The following is a 17,500-nucleotide window of genomic DNA, read 5'->3' as shown; positions in this document are numbered from 1 at the left end:
ACCCAAAATATCAGACATAAAGTATCTAAGGTATTTTAAATTACAATTATTCGGATCTCGTTAATCCCACCTTCAACAAAAGAAAAAGAAAGAAGAAAAATCATATTTTGTTCTCTGCAACGCCGCCGAGAACGCTACGTTATTCTCACCAAAAAGAAAATATTGCATCAACTCTCACCATTTATTGCTAGAACCATGTCGAGTGAGTCTAGAGAGCTGCACGTTGCAGAATTTAAACCATGCTGTATTCTATCTCGCATCACGTAGTAGTATAGTTATATAATTTGCTTTAATCCGACTGTTACCGCTATATTTCAAAATATAGGCGCAGGTGTGGCTATGTGATAAAAAGTTTGCTTCCGAACCACATGTTTGCTAGTTCGGGTCTCACTGCGAAGCAGTTTGGGCAAGTGTTTTCTACTATAGCCTCGGGCCGACCAAAGAGTTGCGACTGTATTCGGAAGACGAACTGAAAGAAGGCGGCAAGCTGGCAGAAACGTTAGCATACTAGGCAAAACGCTTATCGGTATATCGTCTGCCGTTACGTTCTGAGTTCAAATTCCGGCGAGGTCGACTTTGCCTTTCATCCTTTCGGGGTCGATAAATTAAGTGCCAGTTACACACTGGGGTCGATGTAATCGACTTAATCTGTTTGTCTCTCCTTGTTTGTCCCGTCTATGTTTAGCCCCTTGTGGGGAATAAAGAAATAGGAAACTGAAAGAAGTTCGTCGTATATGTGTGTTTGTGTGTGCCTGTTTTGTTTGTTTGAGTGTGTGTGTGTGTGTGTGTGTGCGTGTGTGTGTGTGTGTGTGTGTGTGTCTTTGTGTCTATGTTTCTCCTTCACAACACTGACAACTTGCGTTGGTCTGTTTACGTGTCCGTAACTTAGCTGGTCGTCCAAATGCAGCGGCAGAATAAGTGTCAACCTTTACAACAAAGTAATAAGTACTGCGGTCTATTCGTTGAACTGAAATTTCTTCATATCGGTGCCCCAGCATGGCCGCAATCTAATGACAGAAACAAGCAAAAGATGAATGGCCTGCCAGAAATCAAAGAATATTTCGTAGCAGCCGTCAACCACCGCACTACTATCACCCTAACATTAATCAGTAACACGGCATAACACTAAAAATGTAAAAAGTTATGGAAAAAACATCTGTCATATATCACCGCTTCCACTAAAAACATTGCCGTTATCACCGTTACCGCCAATGACTCTTCTACCTTCACCAACACCATCATGATCTTCCTACTCCTCATCGTCGCCGTCGTCAGCGTGTTTAATCGTTGCCATTGCTGCGAAGTGCCGTAGCGCTTTGAACAATCCAACCATGCAGCAAAAATGATATGCAACACATAAATAAACACCATTACTGCCATCTCTATCGTTCTTGCTACCAAAACCGACGCCATTATCGCTTAACATCATTTCGGCCATTATAGCCGCCATCAACGTCATCATCATCATCATCATCATCACTGACATCATCTTCATAAGTGGTCGTCATGATTTTAAGTTTGCTGTCATCTTTATGATCATCACTAGCAACGTAACCAACAAATACCAAATATAGACACAACCCAAACAGACATATACACAACATACATGTATACTGCTACAGATAGCCACTATAAAGTTTATTGGACTTGCAGACCGAGAAGCTGATTTCATGAACGATTACAGCATAACTGAAAGCTATGAATTAATAATAAAACTACAGAGGTTCTTTATACTCTTGATGAAGGCTGACTTCAAAAACCATAAAATTGTATCCGTTAAAAGTTAACTGATATCTCTCTCTCCTTTCTCTATGCATGTATGTATGAATATATGTATGTATGTCTGTATGTATGCATGTATGTATGTATGCATGTATGTATGTATGTATGTATGTATGTATGTATGTATGTATGCCAGCATGCATGTATGTACGTATTATGTATGTATGTATATGTATGTGTGTATGTATGTATCTATATATGTGTATATATATATATACATATATATATATGCACACAGTGGGATACATATAAATATATATATACATGCAGATATATAACATCTATATACATATAAACATGCACTTATAAATATATATATATATATAAATCAAGTGCATACATACTTTTACATATACATATAAAAATGCATGCATTTATACACGCACACAGACACACATATATAAATTTACACACATGCACACCCACACGTACATATATTTACCTACATATATATATATATATATATATATATATATACATATACATACATATATAAATAGACACGCACACGCTCATACACGCATCCATATATACATGTATACACACACACAGACACACACACACACACACACACACACACACACACATATATATATATATATATATAATGTTTGTGTGTGTGTTTTAATGAATATTCACAAATTTTGAGTATGGTAACGACAGAATATTTAAAACGACAAACTCAAAGGCAAAGGAAATCATTTTAATATGGGATAATGATTAATATGTATATATGATACATAAGCTGTATAAGTGCAATGCACGAAAGTCCTGGATGTTGAGATAGTTCTGTAACTTTTCTACCAATTAAATTCTCTCACTCTCCATTTCTATCTACCTATCTATCTATCTATCTATCTATCTATCTATCTATCTATCTATCTATCTATCTATCTATCTATCTATCTATCTATCTATCTATCTATCTATCTATCTACCTTTATCTTATATATTTGTATACATATTTACCATTTTTCAGAAGGTACATGTAAGGGTGACTTCGAATTTTTAGCTTTTTAACCGACGTCAGTCGCCTCATGATTTCGAATTGATTGATGGCTTAGATCGCCGATTAGGATGATTTGCATTATTCATTGCTGCTATCTGAACTTTCTGAGCTCTGAATGCATAAATCAGTTCTGCTTTTATTCGCTTCGACGTCGATATAAAATAGCAGTCCAGGCCAATAGACAGTCAGCTTATTAAAACGTCGGACCTGTTACTTTGCTGTACATTCCTAGCGTCTGTGCAATGCGAGTTCAAATTCTGTAGTGTGAGAAAACACTCCAAATTTGGGAAGTCTTTAACTAAATGGTGAAATATTGCTGCGGGGTACCCTTCAGATAAATAGGGTCAAACACCTATTTTAATGTCTTGCCATACATTCATCACATTTCAACGGTTCTGCTTCAGTTTATGTCGGCAGGTTTTGTTGATGAAGAGATATCCAAATTGCTCTTAGCTTCCCATTCACCACTACTAGTTAGTTTCGCAGCTATTGTTAGCAAATACATTTAAGCAAACTATGTAATTCATATTTCATATACAGATTTTTCTGATATAATCTTTGTACCAATAACCGATTTTCATATAACCATTACGTCACGTTCCTTTGTAATTGCCATCAGGATTATTTGAGTGGAGAAACAGCTAAACACATAACATTTAAGCAGGTTGTAGTATGAGGCTCTAGTTTCCGTCAACGTATATATTCTGCATTTCAGAGACGAGTAAACACACGTAACGTACAATTGTTAGTAGTGTGACACATTTAGTCCACTATTCACCACTCTTTTTAACATATTAACGAGGTTCTGACTTCCAGGACGTCTGTTTTCTGTACCGATACCCAACTTTTAAATCGGTCCTACATAAATTCCGCTTGGTAATCACGCAACAATCATCAGTATCCTTTCATAGATGGTAATATATTTTAGAAGAGATGTTTGCAATACTCAGCTTGGAGCTCGTTTAACCAAGTTGCATCACTGGTACACGTGTGCTTTTCTAAAATTTCAAATCCCTTTAAGGCGGCGACCTGGCAGAAACGTTAGCACGCCGGGCGAAATGCTCAAGATAATGAAGCATTGAATTTAACTCTCGTAGTTCGTGTTTCAAATCACTTATAATATCCGTGAGTATCTCTTGTCGAGGATTTTCGTTGATAGCCTTTTAAAACTAGCCTCTGGAGTTGCGTCAATATATTTTTTAATTTGTGATTAATGACAGTATCTAGTTGGGCAATAGTTCTTCTGAAGCTGTTGACAATATTTAAGTAAAAAAGTGATCTATTTTGGTTGTGTTTCCTGCTTATGATCGATCGTCCTTATTCCCAACCGATGGTGAATAGCAACTGTACTGTACATAATTAAGTGCGATAGTACTGTCCAAACGCTGCAGGGGTTAGATTTTCAATTTGTACTTTGTTTATCGCGGATAACATCAAATCCGTAGTAATCTAATTATCGACTGGTGTCATAATATTCTTTAATGGAGTATTTTTGCAGATGTAAATCATAATGTTTTGAATGTCGCTGTGAGCTGCGTTTTGAGTTGTTAACATCGTTTCTTTCGTTCATAAACAGCTAGCACTAGCCTTTGTAATGGCGTCAGCCTTGTCTCAGAGATGTCGTTGCTTTTATTGGAGCCTTGATCAGAGAGCAGCATATATATTCCTCGGCGATCATGACTTGTGGTCATAATATGGGGGTATGTTTGTTCTCTATTGCTTTCATCTAGCCAATCGAGGAATATTTCCTAACATTTTGCAGGATTAGAACGGGTCTTGAAGAATAAAGAATCAATTCAGAAGTTCATTGGAATTTCTATTAAAAGTGTGGCAACCAGCGGCAGCTGATCCTAGTTTCCTGTCTTGCAAAATTGTATATATTGGTAATCTATCTATTAACTTACAGTTCTTTTCACCGCTTCATTACTGCTACGATCTTCTCTTAAGAGTTACTTCTCACAATTTATTGGAAGAAGATTATTTTTTATCAAACCTATATTAATGGCGAAAATTTTAAATTGTAATCTCCATTTGACAAGAGATGAATAATTCCTTTATGTCGACATATGACTTTTCGCTCTACTTTATAAATCTTTACATAAATTTGTGAAAGGAGACACTGATTTTAATATTCTCCATTAACTATATTATTTAAAACGATAATATTTATGGATGTGGGTTGGATTTATCTTGTAAACAGAGTTGAATAATATTAATGTAATTCTCAGTTGAAAACTTCTTACATTGATCAACATCTTGCGAATGCTTTCGAAGTATTTTAAGTTTTGTTTATTTTTATATTTTTAAAACCGATTTAAGGTCTATACTTTCAATCAAATAATGTTTATAATCCATTCATTAGAAAAACAAAACGTATTTTACTTAGAAATACGGTAAGTGTTTATAGCCTCCTTATATTAAATACGTCACAATATGTAGAATGATTTATAATTCTTAATACCTTCATACATCTTGACTTCTTGAATAAATAAATATGGTGGCAGATAGCTAAATATAGATACTACGCATCGTAAAATTTAATGATCGCAGCCGCATCGCTTTTGCTCTTCACAAAACACTTCGATTTCATGTGGCAGATTAAGTACCAGTGTACAAAGCAGAATACATCGTTCTCTTGACACCTGAAGCAAAACTCTTGCCTGTGAGAAGTAGTCTCAATATAAAACTACCTTTCTACAATTTGCGCCATTGAGGGAAAATATGTCTTTAATACTGTGAGCAGTAGACTAGTATTAGGGACGTGTATCAGAATAACTAATTGTACGTCGTAATTTTAACGGTATGGTGAGTGGAATATTTGATTTTATACCTAAGAAAGCGTTTCGGAACCCCACAAAGTAAGACAGCTATGTAAATTCAGTGAACATTTAGAACTAATTCACTTCCGTTGCTCTGATGATTCTCTGACGGAAATTTAAAATTCTCCATATTGATTTCATTAAAAATATATAACAATGTACTTAGTAGAGACGAAAGCAATAATCTATCGGATATCTGATTTTGAAAAATTAACATTCCATTTAGAAATTTCCTTTTCATGTCACAGCTTTGATGAACATCTAATTCATTATAAATATTTACTTCCACAAGAGCAGTTACGCATTTGCACACATATACAAGAAAAGATATATGCACATACATGCAACCACAAACTAACGCATGCACACACTCACACACACACAGAGGAACACATACATACACATGCACACAGACACACACACATACTGACAGATACATATATATTTATCGATGTGTACGTACATATACACTTGTGTACATATTTCATTTACATGTGTGTGAGTCTTTTTGTTTGTTTGTGTGTGTATGCGTGTGTGTGTCTATGCTTATGAAGAAAACAACAGTTAATGTAAATACATTCTTACAATTCAAAGAATGCACAAAATAGTGCTTGTCGGGGTCATTATAGCATAGCATATATAACACATACGATCTGGATGCGATACTTTTAACTCGTTGTCATGTATCGTACGTTGACAACGCATTGGTGACACAACAACGGAACTTCTGATTAAGCGTGAGTTCTCTAACTGCCGTGTCACTATTGTCCAAATATTGATACGTTCTTTGCTGCCTCTATTCTTCGTTCTATGATGATATTCTCCAGACCTCTGCTCCTTCGAATATGAATGGTCACGACAGATGAGCTTTTGCTTTTTTGACAATGTACAGGTGGTGTCGTCTTTCGTCTTCTTGTTATAGCATCCCATTAATGCTTCCCGTGTCATTGTAAGATGCTGAAAGTATTCTCCTATACACCCACACTTTGAGTGAATCTTAGTTTCTTACGTTGTTCATGATTTGATTTTCGAGGAAAACAATTTCACTTTTTGCGATGGAAAGACTTTTCACTCACAATTTTACATTTGTGATGCAGCAGTTAACAAGATAGCAAGAAAAAGCATTCTTGGTTTCGTATTTTTTACAATAATTTACCTTTTTAAAGTAGCTCAAAATTTTTGCAATACAACTTTTAACTTCACATGTATTTTGCAATACAACTTTTAACTTCACATTCTATTTCGAAGAAAATCAATGACTTGAAACATCAAAGCAACGAATAAGAGTAGATTTACAGAGGGTGAGAGAAAAACATCATGAAATGCGAAAAAATGTTTGAGGTAAATACAACCGAAGTGGAGATAACATGGCATTTCATGATTTCGGAAAAAGGGAACTTCCAACTACGAAGAGTGAACGCGTTCTGGAAACAATGATCAGATCTTCAGCGACAACAACAGGTCAAAGAGAAGTGCTTTGAAATAACAAGAACGAAGAATAGCAGGCGGAATATCAGGAAGATCTTCCGGAAAGAAACCGAGTGCAAAGAGGAAACACATGCGCAGAATAATTGTTTAAGAAATGTTCAAACGTGAAGGCGAGTTCAGATACGATTTAGCGTTCCCATAATGCAACATCTGAATGTAAGAGATGTGATTTTCTCTTTCAATAACTTAAATTCATCTTTTCTTACCTCAATACACAGATGTTATATATATATATATATATATATTTATCATTTTTATCAATATATATATATATATATATATATATTATATATTATATATATATATAAGCGGAGGCGTAGCTGTGCAGTAGGAATATTGCTTCTCAACCACATAGTTCTGGGTTTAGTCCCACTGCGTGGTACCTTGGGAAAGTCTCTTCTGGTAAACCGATCATAGCTATGTGAGTGGATTTAGTAGACGGAAACTGAAAGAACCTGTGGTATATATATATATATAATATATATATATATATATATATATATATATATGTGTGTGTGTGTGTGTGTGTGTGTGGTGTGTGTGTGTGGTGTGTGTGTGTGTTTGTGCCGATGTTGGTGTGTTTACTTTCCTGTAACTTAGTAGTTCGGCAATAAAGATAAAAGAATAAGTACTAGACTTAGAGAGAATAAGTCCTGAGGTCGACTTGCTCGACTAAAACCCCTTAAGGTGGTACTGTAGCACGGCCATAGGCAAATGCTTGAAACAAGTTAAAGAATAAAAGAATAAAAGAATATACATTTATATATATATATATATATATATATATATATATTATATATATATATATATATACCGGGAATAACATGTAAATTGGGACAATCTAAATATTTTTATTATGATTGCTATAATTCAGGAAAATCAAACACTACAAATGTTATGCTTAATTTATTGTGGAGTGTTTAACATTTATTTCAGTTTATTGTGACCGTCATTCGTTTTCTTTACCAGTTCAATCAGTTTACGAAATGATGCGCATGCCTTAACCATTCCTTCTTCAAAAATTCTTGCACTCTTTTCGAAGAATGGATGGGCGCAGAGTCCTATACAAACATTACTCGAGTTGCATCATAATGATTCCTCATTTAAAGTAGCAAAACTTCTAAGATTTGAAGATATTCTGCTGTGTTGATTTTAAGACTCGGTTCGATAAAATAAGGAGGCATCAATTTCCCATCACTTGCAACAGCTCCAAAACCATAAGGGAAGCCGGATTCTTGCTATGCACAGCTGAAAGAACTTGGGAAGGGTCGTATGTTATCACTCGTGGATTTTGACAGTTTGTAGCTTTGTTTACCATGAACTTTTTTTCATCCACGAAGATGCGGACGTCTCCGCCACGATGACCAAAACATTTTGGATTTCACTCAGGTCGAATGGCTTTGAAGCGGGTAGTTAGGATGTTATGGTGTCTCCTCCCGGACGATTTCATATGGAAATCTTGTCTCGCAGCCCTAAAAATGGTCATTTAACTGATTCCTAGATCTTGAGCCAACTTCACCATCGATTTTGATGGGTTTGATTCAATTGATATTTTAAGTACTGTTAAGAAACGAGGTGTGCGTTTTCGGTCACTACTAGGACTGTGAAGCATTCTCTGAGCATCATGGTTTCTCTCAAATTGGCTAAAACACTAAAAACAGAAAAAATTGGTATACTTTGTCGCTCTAACAGTCTTTCCAGCACTGTTATCTGCGCGGAATAATTCGGAAATTACATTCCTGTGGTTTAACTCTTTATTAACATTTATAATTTGTTCAATCAAAAATTAAAAAAATAGTACAAGTGATTATTCAAGCTGGTAATATTTATAATTTAGACTCCATCCTAATCTATACAATTAGAAAATCTACACCCTGTATATATATATATATATTTAAAACTCAGAATTTCTGACAATGCTGTTAGTAGTTCTATACTGATACTGTGAACATTACCTTAATCCCACAAAAAAAAAGAGAAAAGGGTACAAGGCAACAACTCTACAGTGGATAATAATAAACGGGTAGCGGTTTATATATCAGTATATTTATTCTTTTGTTCTTTTACTTGTTTCAGTCACCAGACTGGTAGTTGTTCTTAGCAGAACCGCTAAGTTACACAGACGTAAACACACCAACACCGGCTGTTAAGCGGTGGTGGGGTACATACAGGCTCTTGAACACACGCATATACGTTGGGCTTCTCTCAGTTTCCCCTTATCAAATCCACTCAGACGGTTTTGACCGGTGTGAGGATTATAATAGAAGACAGAGTGCCACACAGTGGGGCTGAATCCGGAGCCTTCTGGTTGCGAAAGAAGCTTCTTTATTTCATATAGATTTGCCATACATATATTACAGAGAGGGGACAAACAAGGACAGGCAAACATATAGGGTGAAGAAGCTTTTACGTTTTAAAAATGTCAAATCGATCGGATGAAAAAATGAATCGATGAAATATGCAATAAAAAGTTTAAATTTTGAGTAAATCATTGCGTTCTACAATGAGGAGCGTTGAAAGATAGGCACCCGGTCATCTGGGTAGAACCATTATTTTTTAACCGGACCTTACTTATCTGGTGCCAATTGCACTCAACTTGCTCACCAAAGGCTTCCATCTTTTCACAAACATATCTCGTTACAGACACTTGTTCTCCAGTGTGCTCTTAGTGTTATATCATAGTGTTATATCAGTCGTACAATAGTATATTGCAGATCATAAGGCGGCGAGCTGGCTGGCAGAAACGTTAGCATATTGGGCGAAATGCTTAGTGGAATTTCGTCTGTCTTTACCTTCTGAGTTCAAATTTCGCAGTGGTCAACTGAGGTTATCATCCTTTTGGGGTCGATAAATTAAGTACTGGTTGCCTACTGAGGTAGATCTAATTGACTGGTCACCTCCCCCAAAATTTCAGGCCTTGAGTAGAAAAGAATGCATTGTACATCATCATATATATATATATTGACAACAAATTTTCTTTAAAACGAAAAAGTATATACACGTGCAAAAATGTCTGCGTTCTTTGTTCTCTTGTTTTTCTCAAATATATTTCTTGTAAGAGGGTACGGGTTGAAAAGATTTGTTCTCTAAAGACTGACAACAAAGAGTGCAAAGATACTCATATTTGATTGGCAATCAAATATCCTCTACCATGTTCATGATTATTCTCCATCGGACGCAGGATTTCGAGAGACCCATCTCTGCTGGGCCACTTAGGAGGATATAAGTGAATAATTACTTCCCCCCAGTGAAGCCTTCTCAATCTTTTCTCTTTCAACAGTAAAATTATGTCACAGCACTACCAAGAAATCATTATGGTACCTCAATCTGCTAAATATAACGTACCCTCACCTTTCATCATGAGTCTGGTCGGATAGGTGCAAGCGTGGATGTGTGGTAAGAAGCCTGCTTCTCATCCATATTGTTCCGGGTTCAATCCCACGGCGTGGAAACTTGGGAAAGAGTTTCTCTTATAGTCTCGGACCAGCTAAACCCTTGTTAGTGGATTCAGTAGGCGGAAACTGTGAGACACCCATTGTACACACACACACACACACACACACACAGACTTGTACATATCTATGTATATTCATATCTATCTGTGCGTGTGTCTTAGTGTCTCTGTTTGTACGCCACTGCAACCGCATGAGAGCCACTGCTGGTGTGTTTACGTCCCGTAACCTAGCAGTTCGGGGCTAAGTGACTGATGGAATAAGTACTAGGCTTCACATGAATAAGTACTGTGGTCGATTCCCTCGGGTAAAAATTCCTTAAGACGCTGCTCTAACATGACCGCAGTCTAATGACTGAAGCCAGTAAAATAAAAAGTGAATGATCAAATCTGACTGAATCTGAACAAGAGCAGGTCAAACGCAAAAAAACAACCCTCGCATTTTTCATCTCCGAGATAGCATTTTGTGATATGTTTATAGCCTTTCTAACAGCCATAGCATAGCAAAGAACTGCGTGCAATACAGTAGTCTTCGTCTTCAGAGACAGAAAGTAATTCGAGTAAATACTCAGCTGATGTCCGAAACAAAGTGGAATATGCTCATGGAACTTGGAGAGTGTCATTAATACAAACCTAGCAGTATTCAAAACACTCCCATATATTCGATTGGGAAGGTGTCACTCCTCAGTACGCTGCAATATTTTCTGTTAAAGATACACACGCTATAGTAGTAGTAGTAGTAGTAGTAGTAGTAGTAGTAGTAGCATCATCGGTGGCAGTGATGGTGGTGGTAGGAGTACTTCAATCGCTGCTGCTATGGTGTTTTCTGCACTTTGCAGCTACTGAATTGCAATTCTGTCCCACCAATCCGACCTTCTCGTTTCTATTTATTTAATTCCTTTCACTATACCCATCTCAGAGCCGTACAAATCACCATGTTCAATCTTTACTTCACATAACCTCATCTATCTACAATCACCTAACAACACTTGTTTATATTTTTTCTTGCAGTCGTTTACATGGAGAAGCTCAAGGAAACCTTGAACAAAATCAGTGTAACCAATCGCAGAGGAGATATGAAACCTAAGGTTTAGCCTCCCTCTATCTGATTAAATTAAAGAAGAAACATATATTAATGCCTCTATTGTAAAATCACAATGTAGATCTGTAAAGTTTCTGAAGGCATGTTTCTGTACAATAATTCTTTCGTTTTGAATCTACATGTTCAATATGACATACGAATATTCAAAGAACAAATTATTTTACTTTATATATATTTCGCAGTCTGCTGTCTGAATTAAGTGAGGAGATTGTAGTAAATTGTCTTCAACGAGGAATATATTAATAACTTATATTCTTGCATTTTAATGCGATTTATTCTAATGTCATTTTATAAGTGTATCTATTTTACTGCTCAATCTATTCAATAGCTAATTTGTAAATCAAATTTAACTTCGACATTACCAACAAATATACTTGCACATATATACATAATTAAGTAAACACACACCCACACACACGTGTATGCAAATATATAATGTACATGTATAGATACGTATGTACACGCACAAGTATATATATATGGTAATAAGGGAATATAAGGAGAAATATTCGTGAAAGAATCTTCATTTTTGAATAAATATTTAAATGTGCATAAAGAGAGAAAATTTCGAATATAAATGTATGCTCGTGCACATTCAAATCTGATGTGAGAAGTCTATATACACCTGCAACTATATAAACAAACGCCATATATATATATATATATATATATATATATATATATATATATATATATATATATATATATATATATATGTATGTATGTATATACAGGTTTGGCAAAAGGTCATATATATACATATATATATATATAAATATATGTAAGAATGGAGTTGAACGACGAATTAACAAAATTCCTTTATTTTCGACATAAGTTTCGAAGGCTGCATATTCCTAATTGCGAAGGAATAAGGAGTATATTATGCCGGTTTCTCATCAGGAAAAGCAAGGAACTTATGTCAACATATGTATGTGTGTGTGTGTGTGTAAGTTTATATACGTATAGACGGCCATAATTAAGTGTATCCGTTCCTTAACTGGTTACTACAACACAATGAGCCTTTCATATAGTGTTGCCATTGATTAAAATACGTAATGTTCCTGCATCGTTTACCTTGTTTCTTGTCAATCTCTTTGGCCACAGACTTTTAAAAATATAATGCAGCAAGCGCTCTAAAAATAGTAATCTATAAATGAACACATTAATATGCATATGTTTACTACTACACGCATATGTGTATGTGTGCGTATAATTATATACATCCATACACATACTTGCATATATGTATGTGCAGACAAACATTTATTCACACGAAGATACACATCTACGCAAATATACAGAATGTCTCAACATGTTTTTCTTTTATTAATACGGTGATCAAATTTGTCTTTAGTACCTAAATGTTAACTACTTTTTTTCATTTCTTTCATTTATTCCCGTTTACGATATTTTATCTTTTTATTTCCGATATGAAACTTCATTATGTCGAATTGCACTCCGATTCGCTGATAATTGCATAAATTCCAGAGCAAAGTAACAATTATTTGTTTACTTTGTTTTTGATCTTTACTGGGTAATTTACATGATAGTGAATACTTTAAATTGTAGTAGTCTTGTAAGGTCTAAGGTCTGATTAAAAGCCTTCGATAGAATTAAAGGATCTGCGGTGCACGTTGTTTTTAAAAGAGAGTTTTAAACCATCTACTTGATAAAACGAATAATTTTTTTAACGATTTTATTTTTATTCCTTTCCAAGAAATGATCATTTTATACGTATTTTTTTAATAAAAATTGTGCTGCTAATATCATTATTATTTTTATTTCTTCGTCGATGTTGCGCTCTTGCATTTATTTATTTAATATCGTCCTTACAAATTGGCTGTAGCTTTGATTGGGAGAAATTTTGTTTTGTATTTTACCTTTACAACTAGAATTATTGCCAATTGCGATCATTATAGGCTATATAGGACATAACCATAAAAACTCTCAATTTAGAAAGTTGTAATTTCTCTTCTGAAAATCATTTAATCTTATTTATTTTGGATTTCATTTTCTTCTCTGTCTGTAACTGTGTAGAGAGAGTTAAAAAAAAGAAAGGAAAACAAAATTTATACAATTTTCTTACACTTTTTATGTGGTTTTCTTTAAATTTCACACATTTCACTATTATATTTCTGAACGAATATTACGTAAAGCAGTAGTAAGTACCCTACAATCAGTCTAGTTACGATATTTTTCAAGAATGACTTCATTTGCTACAGATGGGAGATGAGAGGAAAGCCAAGATAATTTTTCATTTTCTTTTCCGGGAAAAAATTAGTTGCTGCCCATGAATGAAAGATTTCAGGCAGTATGCCACATATGTTTCTCGAAAGGAAAAATGCTATATAGGTCTCTACAGCTTAGTCCCAGCACCGCCGCAGATGTGACAATCAGGATGTAACGCATATATATATACACATACATATATACATATGGGTGGAGGCGCAATGGCACAGTGGTTAAGGCAGCGGACTCGCGATCGTAGGATCGCGGTTTCGATTCCCAGAGTGTTTATTGAGCGAAAACACCCAAAACTCCACGAGTCTTCGGAAGTGGGTGGTGGTGATCCCTGTTGTACTCTTTCGCCGCAACTTTCTCTCACACTTTCTTATGTTGGCCTGCTCGCTTAGCCAGTGGGGTGGCGTCATTCGAAGCCTAAAACAATGCGAAGCGCATTGTGACCAGCGATGTGTAGCAACATCTGATACCCACGTCGGTCACGTGATCACGTAATATACATATGTATACATATATATATATATATGTGTGCACATATGCATATGCACATATATGTGTATATCGTGTCATCGCAGGTGTGACAATCAAAACGCCGTAGACTTACAAGATGTCTAATTTATCATATTCGAAAATTTCCACCAATACACCGAGATCCCGAGAGGAGAAAACAAAATCAATACTGACTCAGTAAGATTTGAACTCGACCACAAAGACTAAAACAATGATGAATTCTACTCAACACTCTAAAACCCTTACGAATTCGCTCTCTTTACTCATGCGCGCACACGTACACATACATACACGTATGTATGCTTACTTACACACGTACATATGTATATTGCTTAGATTGACCTCAGTACTCAAATGGCCTTATTTTATCGCCCTCCCAAGATGTTGGAAACAGAGTTGACATCAGAACATAAACACGAACGTTTAGAATTTTGCTTGGTGTGCTAACAATTCAGCCATCTTGCCATCTTTGATTTTGATTCTTTCGGAAGGGCAGTAAAATAAGTTTCAGCTGAGTACAAGGATCGATTTAAACAACTTAGCCCTCTCCCACAATATTGCTTGTTTTGTACTTATATTTGAATCTAACATACATATACATATGTATGTGTATACGTAAACATATACACAGGAATTTCACTTTCCTGTATTCTAGACTTTACTTCTTTCAGTCTTATATTGCAGCAATGCGGGCGAACCGCTTTGAAGAATTTTAGTCGAGCTCATCGATCCCAGTACTTTTTCCTTGTGCTTAAGCTTCATATTTATTTTATCAGTCTGTTTTGCCGACCCGTTAAATTACGGGGTTGTAAATACACCAATGCCGTTTGTCAAGCGGTGGATGGGGACAAACAAAGTACACACACACATATGTGCGACGGGCTTCTTCCAGTTTCCCCTCTCCTAAATCCCTTTACAAAGCTTTGTACGGACCGAGGGTATTGTAGTAGAAACTTGCCCAATGTGCCACTCAGTGAGACTAAAATGGCAACTATTTGATTGGGAAGCACTCTTCTTTGGCACACAATTTCAACATGTTCTATGAAAAAGGAAGTGTTTTACATCGGAGCAATTTTAGTGACCCTCAGTTAACTGCGGGTAACTCTTTAATCAGTTATTGAGAAATTCATCGGCGCATAACCTTCTGACAATTCTAAAACACATTTTCTTTTATTTTATCTCAAACGCTGACACTTTATGCTTGGAAGAGGATATATATATCATAACAGCGTTTAATCGATTAGTAATATTGCTTCATCGATATAAACGAACTCGTTAATATTGATTTCAATTCAACTACGCATAAATTTTGTATTTTAAGGAAGTAGAAATGCAAAACAGCGGCTGTTCTGTCAATATGTTATTTCCAAAGACATTAACACTTCAAGTAAAGTAATAAAGCTTTGAGTGAGTATTGAAACTGTTTCTGGGTTCTTTTTCTACCGTGATTAAATAATCCACTTTTTGCCACAAAACGAAATTTTAAAAATATATTGGCAACATTAGCGCAATGTGACATAATTTGAATGAAGGCAGAGCCGATTTAATTATTTCTAGTACTTATCTGTTGTATATTTTACGAATCTCGAAAGGAGGAAGGTAAAATTCAAGGGTTAAGGTGTATACGCAGGTGTGACGAATATTAGATTTCATTAAGTCAAACATTCTATTGAAAAATTTTGAATAGTGATTTTTTTCATTAAGTTCTGCACATGAAATTAATTATGAACTTAAAGAAACTACAGAAGCAGACACGACTGTGCGCAGGATTCTTTGTCTGATACAACTTTAAGTCCGCTTAGTATCCAGAGTTCCATTATTACTAAAAATTATTTGAAAATTTTCTGTGAGTTTTAAAATAAAGCAATAAAAATTTAAAAAAAAACAAAAATTTATAATATAAATTATAAAGAAATCATTATTAAGAAGCATTTATAAATATCACAAACGATCATCAAACCATGTATAATTTCACATCTATATATCCGTAGCTATATTTTGGTTTACATGTGTAATTTATGATGTATTTTTTCTATAGTAATGTATGAGTAGCGTTAGTGAATTAATTAATTATGTTGTGCAGTAAACTGTGCGAAATTGTATAAAGAAGTATCTGAATTTACGTCACACGGTTTAGCTTCTGAATATAAGAATTAAATACTGTTGACAATGTGTGTAAGTATTATACATATAAATATAACAGCATTTTTGAGCACAATTTTAAAAAAGATATCGAAAGTACACCAAATAAGGAATAGCATTTACTATATTGCTATTAGGTTACAGTGAGTTTTCCTGTTGTTCTATATGATTCAGTCTTCGGCATGGTTGAACAACCAGTCTCAATCACTCGAGATTCGCAAAAATACTCGAGGGGCCGCCCTTCAAACGATTTTTCTGATTCACCGGCTCCCTATTGTACGCCACTCCATCACGAAGCTGAGTGGACTGGAGCAAAGTAAAATAAAGTGATTGCTCATGAACACAACGCCCATCCAGTCTGGGAATCGAAACCATGATCTATCGGTCATGAGTGAAATACAGTAACCACTATCTTAAGGGATTTTACTACATCACAGAAGTTTCATTGTTTCTAATATTTGTTTTTTTTCTACTATGGAGCAGTAAATGCTAAAAAGAACAACATTTTTTATTGAAACTCTTTGGAGAAGATATGATAGACAAATCTAGGGCTTGTCTTGTATAAACTCAGTTCTTAGACAACAGAATAAAGGTTTCCTGATAATTCTACAAAAAACGAAAAAAATCATAAAATACCTTGAGAAGTAACAAAGTTAGCAGCAGCCGTTCAAGAATTTGGACATGGAGATCTCCATTTCCAACGACTTCGAGGGCCACCTCCCAGTGGTGTCAGGCGTCAACGAAGAGCCCTCGACCACAACAAGGCGACCAAAGTTTGTTTTTTCCAAGGTCTGGGGTCTCCCGCCCCTAAGCCCTACACCATCACCTAATCACCCTTATCTGTCTTGTTTCTTAATAACAACAATAACATCAGCGGCGGCAGCAGCAGCAGTAGCAGTAGTGGTAGTAGTAGTAGTAGTAGTATAGTAGTAGTAGTAGTAGTAGTAGTAGTAGTA

Source organism: Octopus sinensis, linkage group LG1, assembly GCF_006345805.1.
Source record: "Octopus sinensis linkage group LG1, ASM634580v1, whole genome shotgun sequence".
NCBI lineage: Eukaryota > Metazoa > Mollusca > Cephalopoda > Octopoda > Octopodidae > Octopus > Octopus sinensis.
The sequence above is the reverse complement of the archived record's forward strand: the minus strand, read 5'-3'. Positions refer to the sequence as shown.